Source organism: Sinocyclocheilus anshuiensis, unplaced genomic scaffold (assembly GCF_001515605.1).
Source record: "Sinocyclocheilus anshuiensis isolate Anshui unplaced genomic scaffold, SAMN03320099.WGS_v1.1 scaffold119, whole genome shotgun sequence".
Taxonomy (NCBI): domain Eukaryota; kingdom Metazoa; phylum Chordata; class Actinopteri; order Cypriniformes; family Cyprinidae; genus Sinocyclocheilus; species Sinocyclocheilus anshuiensis.
The window spans coordinates 282,246-295,289 of NW_015549581.1; the positions used below are offsets into that span (position 1 = coordinate 282,246).

Genomic DNA, 13,044 nt, shown 5'->3' on the forward strand with positions numbered 1-13,044 from the left:
CTACATTTTTTTAATTGGTTGAATTAAACATTTTTTTCAGTGTAATTTCCAAGTTAAATCTATATCAGTTGTTTTATTTTTCCAATTTGTTAAACTAGAAAATTAAGAAAAAAGCTAACAAATAAAGGAACATTCATGCAATTTTCTGTTTTATTTTAATTCAATTCCAAATGTTAATTTAAAAACACAACAAAACATGAATTTTTTATCTGAAAACATTTCCCCATAAAACATGAAAAAATTAGTTTAACAAACAAATTAACATAAAACAATTTATCTCAGAATCACAACAAATGGCATCAAAACTATATGGTTTTATTCCACTTTGAGTTCACAATATTGGCAGTACTGAATTTTAGGTGCTAACTCACCTTTTCCGAGGTTGAGCATTACCTGCTGAATAAAATATAAAGTGCTTTTCATACACTTAGTCCAGGTGCAGAGCATAAATCAGTCTGAAAAAATGGACATAGAAGGCCTGAGATCGGTCGGTTCATCCATTACAAAGTTTTCTTCCAAAATGATTCCCACTCTAGATGGGTTAGATGAGGACTTGATTGATCAAAGCTGAGGATTCTTACTGGAGTCTGTCTTGTCAGCTGCATCCTAACAGAGGAAGAAAGAGATCGATAAAGACATTATCAAGTCAGTTAGATAATGCTGTTGTCAAATACTCAAGATCATATGCTGCATATTGAAAGACAAATTATTAATTGGATGAAGTACTGCTTGAAAAACTGTTTTCAGTGTACTAAAGCTATTAATCACCCAAAATCTTCCTATCCACCAATTACTTTTAATTTTATGTCTGTCCAGAAGAAAGAAAAACTGTAGGTTTTCGAATGACATGAGGGAGAGTAAATGATTTTATTTTTGGTTGAACTATTCCTCATATATGCTAACTTTTAGGTACTCAAATCAGTCAAGAACAGCTTAAACCATGACTGACTATTTCGTAATATACTTTAGTACTTTCAGTACATTCTGGCTGAACGTGATCACGCTGTGTTTTTTTACTTTGGGTTTGGCACACCGACTTGATGTTTTCTCATCAAAGTCGTTGCACACGATCTGGCTGTGAAGGTCTGTCACATGAATTAAGCCCAGAGGTGATATACGTGACCTCGCGCATTACCGTTTCTCTTTGCCGTATCAGGCCTGAATAAACACGCACCTCTTCATTCTGTTCACCTGACTATGTGTTATACCACAGGAAATAAGCCAGCTTTTCCATCCGAACAAAGACAGAGTTATTTCCTTCTAACGTGGCTGTAAATTTGCAGTCATATCCATTCGGTTTGCTGTAGATTTTCTGCTGTAAGACAAAAAGCTAATCAAAGCCCGAGGGCAGGTATCTGCCAAGAGAACTAAAGAGACGCAATATCATTTAATCACTCCGTTTGGCACCTCGTCTACTCTCCTTGCCTGTGGAAAAGAAGGGGGGAAAACATTAATTCAGCATTGTTTCTGACTGCATGAAAAGAGATACAATTTGATTTTAATGGGATGTTAATATTCTCTCTCGATTGCTCTCATTTCGGATTGTTTTGCTATGAAACGGTCCCTATTTTCTCAAAGCTGTTTAACATTTAACTTGCAGCAGATTAGAGATGTTTTTGTTTACATATGTTAAACATTAATGCTGGTAATTCCTGTTTACTGTTGATTAATGCTTTAAACATTAAGGGGCAAATTCACAAAGCAGTTGCACAGTATTTCTGCAACAACAAAAAAATGTTTTGTTCATAAACTGGTTTAACACTTACTGAATGCTCTGAAATAGTGTCGTGAGCATTAAATGAAGTTATTGTCTTTATTTTGAGCACAAAACACCATTTTTTGTTGTTTTTAGAGTCATCATAGATTACATTTTTTTGCAAAATAGTAAAACCTCGGAGGTGAGTTAGCACCTAAATAGCAAAATATTTTTTTTAAAAAGCAACATAGTTTTTGTCTTTTAAAGTTCATCATTTAAAGTTCATCATTATTTTGTGCAGGGCAAAAAACCAATAACGTGGCCAGGAAATAAGAATCTAACTAATTCATGGCCTTGATTTAACTTTTTAAGTTAGTTAAATATGTCATCATAGATTACATTTTTTTGCAAAATAATTTTTAAAGGCATTATTTAATGCATCTAATACATTTAATAACTTTATTTAATGTATTTATAAAAGTTAAACAGCAAATGGAATTTAAAAAGCAACATAGTTTTTGTCTTTTAAAGTTCATCATTTAAAGTTCATCATTATTTTGTGCAGGGCAAAAAACCAATAACGTGGCCAGGAAATAAGAATCTAACTAATTCATGGCCTTGATTTAACTTTTTAAGTTAGTTAAATATTTAAACATGGCCACAATTTTTTTTTTAAATGAGGGAACTAATTAATAAGGTGTGCGAAAGACACAAATTTTTCTAAAATGAGGAAACAAATGATTAATTTGTACAAAATAATACTTAATTAATCCTGTTTTTTTTCTGTCTCTCTCTTATGCATGGCATATGTGGGGCTATGTAAGTTTGCCATGTCATTAATTAATTTTATTTTAAATTATTTTTACTATTTTAGTGTATAGGATGTGTTTGGATGAGCTAATAAACCTATTAACAAAGCAGTTCATTTTAACAGTTCAGCTTCAGCTCATGCAAATCTAGCGGGTTAATATTTGAAAATATTGATTATTATTTGATTATTTGAAACAATCATATTCTTCTAGATATGCATTTTTAAAAACATTGTTAGCACATTCACATTCATATTTTCATCAACATTCTGTTTTAATTAAAATTGTTCATTGTCACAATGCATATTTTTCATCTCATCTTGCAAATATTTTAGTAATTCGGTGGGCACAATACATTTTTAGCGATTTGTAATCACAGGAAAAGAAGTGTGAGGGAAAGATCTCAGTGGTCAGGTTTGACTCAGCATCCTTCGGGATCTCATCTTTTTTTCACCTTCTGCCTTCAACACAGTTCCCCAGTTTCACAAATTAAAACCGGCTCTCGTTCCCAGTGTGAGGGAAAGATCTCAGTGGTCACAGAGTTCTCACTCAGGTTTGACTCAGCATCCTTCGGGATCTCATCTTTTTTTCACCTTCTGCCTTCAACACAGTTCCCCAGTTTCACAAATTAAAACCGGCTCTCGTTCCCAGAGCTATTTTGAGCCTACCAAACAGGGCCGAATGACACCCGACTTCCATCATGCCTCCTGCGAGACCCGGCAGCCCTTAACGAGAGTGCCCACCTTCCGTGACCTTGCGCTGTAACATTTAAATTTCAGGTGTAAAGCTGCTATTATTCCTGCATTCCTCCCAGCGTTCCCCTTCGCCCCCTCTTCTCACAGCCTGAGGGGGCTTCGGGACGCTTTTCATCTCTCTCTTTTAGCGCTCCGGTTCCCTGCTTAACCTGCCCTGCAGTGACGGCACGGAAAAAAATATAAAGAATCCAGCGTGCCCCCTCCTTTAATTTCAAACAAGGCCTCCCCCCAACCCTTAACCACGCGACCACCTGCCAAATCACTGCTGCCGGAGTCACCGTGCAATTCACTGCAGCTCACGAGTCGATTTTCATCTCTGAATGCTCTTCAGTGGTTCTTAAAGCTCTCCGTCTGCAAGGCATGCCGCCTTTTTAAAGCACTCACGATTGCTGCAGTAGGTCCGCTGCACTTCCAGGCCCACGGAAAGCAGCTCTCCATGTGAAACCGGGTGACGACGGGTCATAGACTCATTCCCGAAAGCAGGCCAGCTACACAGGTGCACTCTCTCTCCATCAAAGCGTGTAATACCGTGTACAGCAAACTGCTTAGAGGGAAAAAGCGTCCCTGCTCCAGACTCCCTGGCCCACAGACAGCGGCTCTCACCCCCGTCTGGCCTGTAATATGCTGTCACGGGAAGCCCTTGGAGGGAGCAGCTGTCCCCGGTGCGAGAGCAGAGTTCTTACAGGCAGCATCTGTTTGGTGGCTGGTGTCTGGCTGCGGGCCACGACCCCTGTGCCTCGTACTGAGGCAGGCGTAATGCAATTTCCCATGACCCTTTGGGAGGAAGGCCTTTCCTGCTTCCTGTAAGTCTGTTGTTGTTGTATTCTTCAAATGATACCAACGTTCAGCTTGTAGAAAAAAATGTTCCCTCAGGACGCAGGGCTCGGTTGCGGCTCGACCAGGCGGACGCCACTCACTCAGCATTCAGTGCTGGCAGGCAGCTCTGAATTTGTATTAAAGAAAATATGAATATTTATAAGAACATTGACAATCGTGCATTTTTAATATCAGTTTAAATGACCGTTCAAAGGTTTGTGGTCAGTAGACTAGTAAGAAATTCATAGTTTTAGTCAGCAAGGATACATTATAATAAGTCAAAAGTGACAGTAAAGATGTTTATAATGTTACAAAAGATTTCTATTTTAAAGAAATGCTTTTAACATTTTTTTACTTTATATTCATCCAAAAAAATAAATAAATAAAATGTATCACAGTATCACAGAAATGTTTTTTGAGTACCAAATTAGATTATTGGGGCCAGATTTACTAACAGTTTGCACCTGCGCAAACCGTCTTTTGCCATTAAAATAGTACTGTCAGGATTTACTAAAGACGCGCAGTGAAGAATTAGCACTGAAAAGGTGTAGACAGTTATTTTTGCGCCTGACCGTATTGAATATGCATTTGTAGGAGTTTCCCTTTCAGATGCAAAATGTATGGGAGGAGTGTATTAAAATAAATCACGCAACGCGATTTACTATCGTTTGCGAAATTGTTGGTATTTGCTCCATTATTTAACACCCAAAAAAGCATGTCTTAAACTCTTTTGCACCTGTGTCGTAAGTAGATCACCCGCACCTGATAAGCATCGGCTCTGCTTATTTGCAACTACGTTAATTTGCGCTGCGTTTTATATATTGCATTGGTCGATATGTAAATGAGATGTTGCGTCTGTATTCTTTAATTTGCGCGATGTCAGTAAATCAGCCGCAGAAATTTCCACACCCATCGGCGCCGTTTTGGAATTGCGCCCTTGTGCCAATTTGCGCTGTTTAGTAAATCTGGCTCTTAGAATTATTTCTGAAGTAAACAAGTAAATAATAAATAAATAACTTTTTTAAATATATTAAAATGGAAAACAGTTAATAATATTTCATAATATTAATGTTTTACTATATTTTTGATTAAATAAATGCAGCCTTTGTGAACACTTGTAAAAAAAAGTTGACAATTACACATTTATTACATATTAATATTACTATTTGCTGGTTGTATTTGTAAGAATGTTGACAAATATTTTTTGTTTCCTATTTATACAAATACATGCTGATAGATTTTGTAAAAATGCTGACATAATGGAATTTATGTACATTCAAAATGTGTGACAATATAGACATTTATTGCTAATATAAATACTTACAGTTGCCGTTGTGAGAATGTTTCCAATTACACATTTTAATAAGTGCAAATGCATGCAATACGCAATTTAAAAAATGTTGACAGTCATAATTTTTTTTATATTAGTCCAAATATTAACAGCATACCAGTATTTATTCAAATACAACAAATGCGTGATTGTCAATGTTTTAAGTCCAAATTAGTGTAAACTCATTCGTTATTAGCAGGAATACATTCTGTTAGTATATGTAAGATTTAAAAAAAAAAATTATATCATTAAGAATGATGACAGTACAAAGTACAAATTGTTTGGTTGGTTGTTTGATTAGTAAGAATGCATACTGTTTGCATCAATAAGAAATGTTAATAGTTGTTGGTTTTGTATATGAAATGCTTTTGGGAATTTAACAAAACATTAAGTATTTGTACTTCAGGACCATTTAAATGCACTAGTGAAGGCAAAAGGGTGATTAAAATGTGAAAAAGAGTTGATGACCAATTGCAGAACCTAAAATACAGACAAGCTTGTTACCCTTATGTTTCCTACAAGTTTTTGATCAAGTAACATTTTTTTTGACAATATCTGTCTGTCTGTCTCTATTTTTCTCTTTGCTGTGTTGTCTTGACACTTTTGTTCTTACCGCTTTTTTTAGCCTGGAGTTCAGGATTCGCTATATCAACCAATGAATGTCTTCAGCAACCCGCCAGCGCTATCAAACATCTCTCGGGTGCCCAGATATTGCCTCTCCCGCTCTGGCAAACACTCCAGCCTTGTTTATACCCTGTTTAAGTTTTGAATAAATCAGGACAAATTGCCGTGGATGGTGCTCACTGCTGGGTCGAGTGCATAAATCCAATATTTTTCTAAAAAAAAAAAATCTGGGAATGAGTTTATCATCTTAAATGGCGTAACCTTTCCTGTTCCTTCTCTTTCAGTGCCTTTCAAAAGCATTTTGAATTATTTTGGGTGCAAATATAACCTGATTTCATGTGTATCTCAGGTAAAATACACACCCAAGGACGCAGCAGATCCCACAGCGACGTTTTTTTTGCTCTTCGTTTTTGTGCTGCGCTGAATCACTCAGCATGCCTTAGAAATGGAAAGGAAATAGTCAGGAGGAGATGTGTTTTTCTGTGGGCTTCTGTATTCTTACAAATCAATTTTGGCTAATGGTTTTAAAAATCAAATGCTAACCTTTTCCTGTGCAGGGAGTGACCTTAGAACTCGGCTTTGCACATACAGCTTGTACATCACACTTCTTTATAGAGACGGACAGACCCATTGCTCAAGGGAATATATGCCAGCCGTTATTGAATATGTCAAAACAGAGACCTATTTCCTGTGAAAGAAAAGAGAGACTGAGAAGGACAGGGATGAGAAAGGGAACTGAGGCTGGACAGTCTTTTAAAGCATCCCGACTGATCTGACATCAGGCTTCGCTGCTTGAAATAAACCAGGTCTGTTTTACTTCGTAGAGTTATAAAGGGTTTAATGCGGTTGTGCGTCTTTATTTGAGGCCTGGAGGAAAGGGGCCAAATGCAATGGTTGACAAACGGTAGCATGAAGATAGTGGATGCAAAGAAGAAAGACGACAAAGAATAAAAACAGTTCTATAATATTAGTTAAAATATAATATAATATAATATTATTTTATTTGTCATCTCTTTTCTTTATTTAATATAAATAAATAAATGTAATTTATTTAATATATAATTCTTAAATATATTTAATATAATTTAATAGAAAAATAGGGGTTTTGTTTATTTTTGAAACAATTTAATAATACTTTTATTTATTAAAAATACATTAAATTGATCTAAAATGACAGTAAGGACATTTATAATGTTATAAAGATTTCTATATTTAAAAAAAATGGTGTTCTTTCTATTTTTTTTGTACATTTTTTTTTTAATCTCAGCGATATAAAAGCAGTTCTCAGACTTTTGTACCATACTTTGTGATTGATTTATGATGGGAAATTTGAATCTTTTATGATCTAGCTTTATACAGACAGGTGTTACAGGAAATAGTCCAGTGAATTCTCATATGTGACCCTGGACCACAAAACCAGTCTTAAGTAGCACTGTTATATTTGTAGCAATAGCCAACAATACATTGTATGGGTCAAAATTCTTGATTTTTCTTTTATGCCAAATATCATTAGGATATTAAGTAAAGATCATGTTCCATTAAGATATTTTGTAAATTTCCTACCGTAAATATATCATAACTTCATTTTTGATTAGTAATATGCATTTGTAAGGACTTAATTTGGACAACTTTAAAGGTGATTTTCTCAATTTTTTGCACCCTCAGATTCCAGATTTTCAAATAGTTGTATCTCGGCCAAATATTGTCCTAATTGTCCTAATACTCTCTCTCTCTCTCTCTCTCACTAAACAGCACAGACTGACAGACCAGGGCAGCTTAATAAAGCATGAATCCTCCTGGAACAGCAGTTCACACTGTTATGATCCCTCTCTCCCTCACACCAGTGACTACGGGCTCCCCTCTCCATCTATCACTCGCTCATTCTGTCTCTCTCGCGCGCGCACACACACACACACACACACACACACACACACGCTCAGGTCTAACAGTCTGCTAATATTTAAAGGAATAGTTCACCCAAATTTGTTAAATCTCATAATTTCCCTGCCCTCATTCCACACCTAACGAGTTTCTGAAGAACTTCTCAAGACTTTAACTACAGTGAATGGTGACTAGAGCTTTCAAGATTCAACAAAGTATGCAAAACACAGTAAAAGTAGTCAATAATAAGTAACTTATAAGCCATAATACAAGGGTTTTGATGTTAACTATTCATTGAAGTGCTGCTGTTTTGTTTTCTCACGCCTCTTTTGTCGTTGTTTAAGATTGTTTAATGCTTTCATGACCCATTTGACCAGGATCCAGAGCTGGTGCGGAACATCTGTCGGTGGGTTCGGAAGGCTGTTCGGATCCCGTTCTTGGCCAAACTCACCCCTAATGTGACCAACATCGTGGACATTGCCAAGGCTGCACAGGAAGGTATTGGGCTGTTTTTATGGTAAATCTGGTAAATTTATACCATTTTGGTATGATAATAGTGGTAAATTTATTATATTGATTATTTTTTATTCATTAACTCAATATAAACTAATCTCCCTCAGCTTTCCCAGTAAAAGCAACAGGCCTGTGCAACCCAACTACATTTCCCATCATTCTGTAGCACATAAAAACAATAAAAATACACTTCTGGTCAGAAGTTTGGAATAATTAAGATTTTTTTTAAATGGTTTTTGAAATAAGTCTCTGCACACTAAGCCTTTTATTTGATCAAAAATACAGGAAAAACAGAATAATGTAAAATATTGTTGCAGTTTAAATGAACTGTATTTATTTTAATATATTTTACAATTTATTTTATATCTGTGATGGCAAAACTGACTTTAGTGTCACATGATCTATCAGAAATCATTCTAATATTATGATTTGCTGCTCAAGAAACATTCTCTTATTATTATCAATATTGAAAACAGTTTTTTTAGCTTAATAATTTTTTTTGTGGAAACCAGTAGGTTTGAAGTTAAGTGAGCATTTTTGTTTGTGTTTGTTTTTGTTTTTGTGGATACATTAAATTTATCACATAGACATTTATAATTTTAGTTACAAAATATTTTATTTAAAAAATAACGTTCTTTAAAATGCTGTTCTTTTGAACTTTGAATTCTAAGGAAAAAATGTATGTTTCCACAAAAATATTAAATATTAGCAAAAACAGTTTTCAACATTGATAAATTAGAGCTATTATTAATAATTGAACTATTATTGAACGAATATTAATAAGTAAACACCAATTATAATTAATACTGAAATTAAATACTAAATACTCAAATTAAAACTGAGTTTCAAAAAACATATTAGAATGATTTCTGAAAATTCTTTGTAAATTTTAATATTTTACAGTATTACTGTTTTATTGTATTGTTGATCAAATCAATGGTCTTCTTTCAAAAACATAAAAAAAATATTACAAACGTTTGCCTTTATAACGTTTGATTTATATATAGAAGTCTTAAAGGTACAGTTGCAAAAACAGCCTGTTTAATTCTAAAGGTCAGAGAATGGTGGAAAATGGTCATTTCAAACTAAATGACACATTTTTGGTGCAAGAATCCTTGACTAATGTTATAAATGGACGTCAGGGGAAAAAAACAGAAGTGTAGAACATGTCCTCTATAAAACAGTTTCCCAATCCAGACATTAGATCTGCCTTAGAAACACATTTCCCCTCACGACCTCCACTAACAGCCTGACGTCTCCTGTACGAGTTTAAAACAGACCCGCAGGTTTTGAGCTCCAGATTTTTTAGGAATTTGGCCTCCTTCCCTCGCCCTTCCCCATGCCTAATGTCTCTTCCCTGTTGGCACAGGTGGAGCAGATGGCGTCACAGCCACCAACAAGGTTTCGGGGCTGATGGGACTCAAGGCAGACGGCTCTCCCTGGCCTGGCATCGGACGAGGAAAGCGCACCACATATGGTGGAGTGTCTGGTGAGTGTCACCCACCTCACTGGATCCATTTCTTTCTCCTCTGAGGTTTAACGGGTGTGTGGCACAGACAGACTATGCGTGCACGTCTGCTCCCCCTCCCCCCCTGTTAAAGGTGTTTGGGAGTGCATATGAATGCATGTGCATGTTTGTTTGTGTGTGTGTACACTGGTCAGAAGCTCTAATAGAGCAGACAGATGGAATGGAGGTTGGTGGAGTGCTGAAATCGGTGAACAGCTTATCTGCAGGGCTTTTGCTACAAGATAAAACAGTTTGTGCACTATAATGTGAAATATGGACATCTTGTCAGCATATATTATACTGGGTTTGGTAGCAGCATGGCTCATTTTCCACGCCATGAGGTGAACATGAGCACATTTGCACTTTCAAACTGTGTGTTTTATTAACTTCAGGTCATAGAATCTTGTGGAACAGCATGGAAATTAAAATAGACAAATTAGTAAGTAAATGAATACATATAAATAACACACACACACACACACACACACACACATATATATATACATACATATTGTCACACTATAATATAAGATTTAATAATTACTATAATTAAATATATTTTAAAAAGTTGTGTATGTTATATGAATTGTAATATTTATAATATATAAATGTTTATATTAAACACACACACACATATATATATACATATATTTACATTGTTTCAAATGAACATTTATTAATCTAATGAATCACACCCTTTTTCTGTGATTAATCGCGATTAATTGCACACTTCATGAAATTAAGCATAGACCATTTATCTTGTTTCAAATGTTTATTTTGTCGTTCTGTTTGCTCGTTCAACCTGTCCTGATGCTTGTGGCCTGTATGGGCAGTGAAGATTCCACTTAATCTTCAACATTTTAGACACTTCCTTGACTACCTGTCCAGTGAAGTGTGTACCTTGGTCTGAGTCAATGCAGTCTGGTAATCCCCATCTGGGAATGAAATCAGTAACAAGACATTTAGCAGTATGTGCAGCTGTAGCACGCCCTGTTGGATAAGCTTCTATCCATCTCGAGAACTTGTCTATTACTACCAAAACATCAGTTTTTCCCTTACAAGGAGGCAACGATATGTAATCAACTTGCAGGTGACGAAATGGTCCTGGTGGAGCTGGGGTATGTGTTGCTGCTGTAGCTGCTGCTGGCACATCATTATTTTTCTGACATGTAACACATCTCTTGACTGTTTCGGTGGCTACATTTCTGAATTTTGGATTCCACCATTGATTTGAGAACCTGTGATTCATCGTTGCTGGACCACTGTGACCCAAATTGTGTATTTGTTGAGCCAAATATGGCAGCAGTGATTCGGATTCGGGAGCTTCCCCTCTTTGGTCCAGCAGCGAGATGAATCCACTGTGGCTCCTTTGTCTAACCATGTCCCATGTCCATATAGAGGAACGTCTTTGTACAGATCAATAATTGATTCAGGAGGCAGAATTGTCTTCTGTGCTGTACTACCTGAACACACTTGTACAGTTGCATAGGAACAAGCCTGTTTAGCAGCTACATCAGCAAGAGCATTACCTTTAGCTTCCATAGTATTAGTTGTGAGATGTGCTTTCACTTTGATCACCGCTAATTTCTTTGGAAGTTTCATGGAAAACATTAAATCTTTCACTAATCCAGCATGCTTAATGGGGGATCCAGCAGAAGTTAGAAACTGCCTACTTTGCCAAATGACACCAAAATCATGAATTACCCCAAAAGCATACCTGGAATCAGTGTAGATATTTGCAACCGATCCTGAAGCTAGCGTGCATGCTCTAGTTAAGGCTACTAGTTCTGCAGCTTGAGCTGAAAAATGATCTGGAAGACGGCCCGAAGCTACAACTTCAGTGGTGGAAGTTACTGCATAACCTGCTCGTCTGTTACCCTCAATGACTTGAGCTGAACCATCAACAAACAACTCAAATTCTGCATTCTCTATGGGAGTTTCTGTTATTTCACTCGTAGCTGCGTATGTGAGCGTAACACAATCGTGAGTCATTTCACCTTCATCCTCTAACACAACTTCAGTCATTGCAGACATCATACATGAGGATGGGTTTGTGACTGGCGCACGCTGTAAAACAATGTTCGGGGCTGTGAGGGTTGTTAACCAATTTCCCCAACGAGAGGAGGTGACAGAAGTGACTTTTGCTTGATTCATTAGTGCGGACACTGCATGAGGGCATATTACGTTTACAGTCTGTCTGTTAGCCAATTTTGTAGGAATTACTGTAATTACTGCACCTGTATCAAGCAAAAAATCAATCTTTCTCTTGTATGCTACCTTTCACAAAAATTATTTTGTCATTGTGATGGATTACAGGGGAAATTAAGCACTCACAGCCCTAACAGTTAACACCTGAGCAAGCTGCTCCAACAGTTCGGTGAAGTGGGGAGGGGCTGCTTCAAAGTAGTAAGTAGACTGAGTAGGAGCTGAGTAAAGCTGTTCATTTCTCCTAATATCTTCTTGCTTTTCCTACACTATTTCATCCAGTGTCCAGGTTTACCACAGAAATGACAACTGCCCTCCCTCTTAGGACTTTTACGTTTCTGTCGGTTCTCTGTGTTGACCTGAAAGGATACTGCTGCAATCTTTACTCTAGCTTTAACATCAGAGTCTCTTTCCCATGTAGCTAACCTGTCCAAGTTGTTTTGCAAACTTCCAGTGGACCATGTTAGATCTAAGAACGGCAAAGCAGATCTGTACTCTGATAAAAGGCCATCAAACCATGCTCGAACTAGTGGTCCTTTATGATCCAATACCTTCTCTGGAGTGTCAGCTATTCCACTGTATGCTGCAGCTGACTGACAAAACCTTTCAGTGTATTCACTCACAGTTTCTTCTTTCATTTGCACACAATTAGTGATTCTGGACCAGTCTATTTTGGGACCCATAATATTCTTTAGAATATTCAAAACACCTTCTCTCAAATCGCCTTTACTGGCATGTTGTAGTTCAGAAGTAACAGCAGACTCAAAACTGTTGAATTCAGATTCAGTTAGAATTTGTGACATCAGCTGTGTGACTTCTGCTAACGACATGTCATAGAGACGCATTTTGCTGATCAATGCTCTTCTAAATTCAGAAAAATTTGTGCGTGCTGAGGGTAAGCTCTGGGA

General features: G+C 36.6%; 1 pseudogene; it reads left to right on the top strand.

The window, feature by feature from the left end:
• Positions 1–13,044, top strand: part of LOC107657739 (dihydropyrimidine dehydrogenase [NADP(+)]-like) — a 197,262-nt pseudogene that overhangs the window by 135,248 nt on the left and 48,970 nt on the right.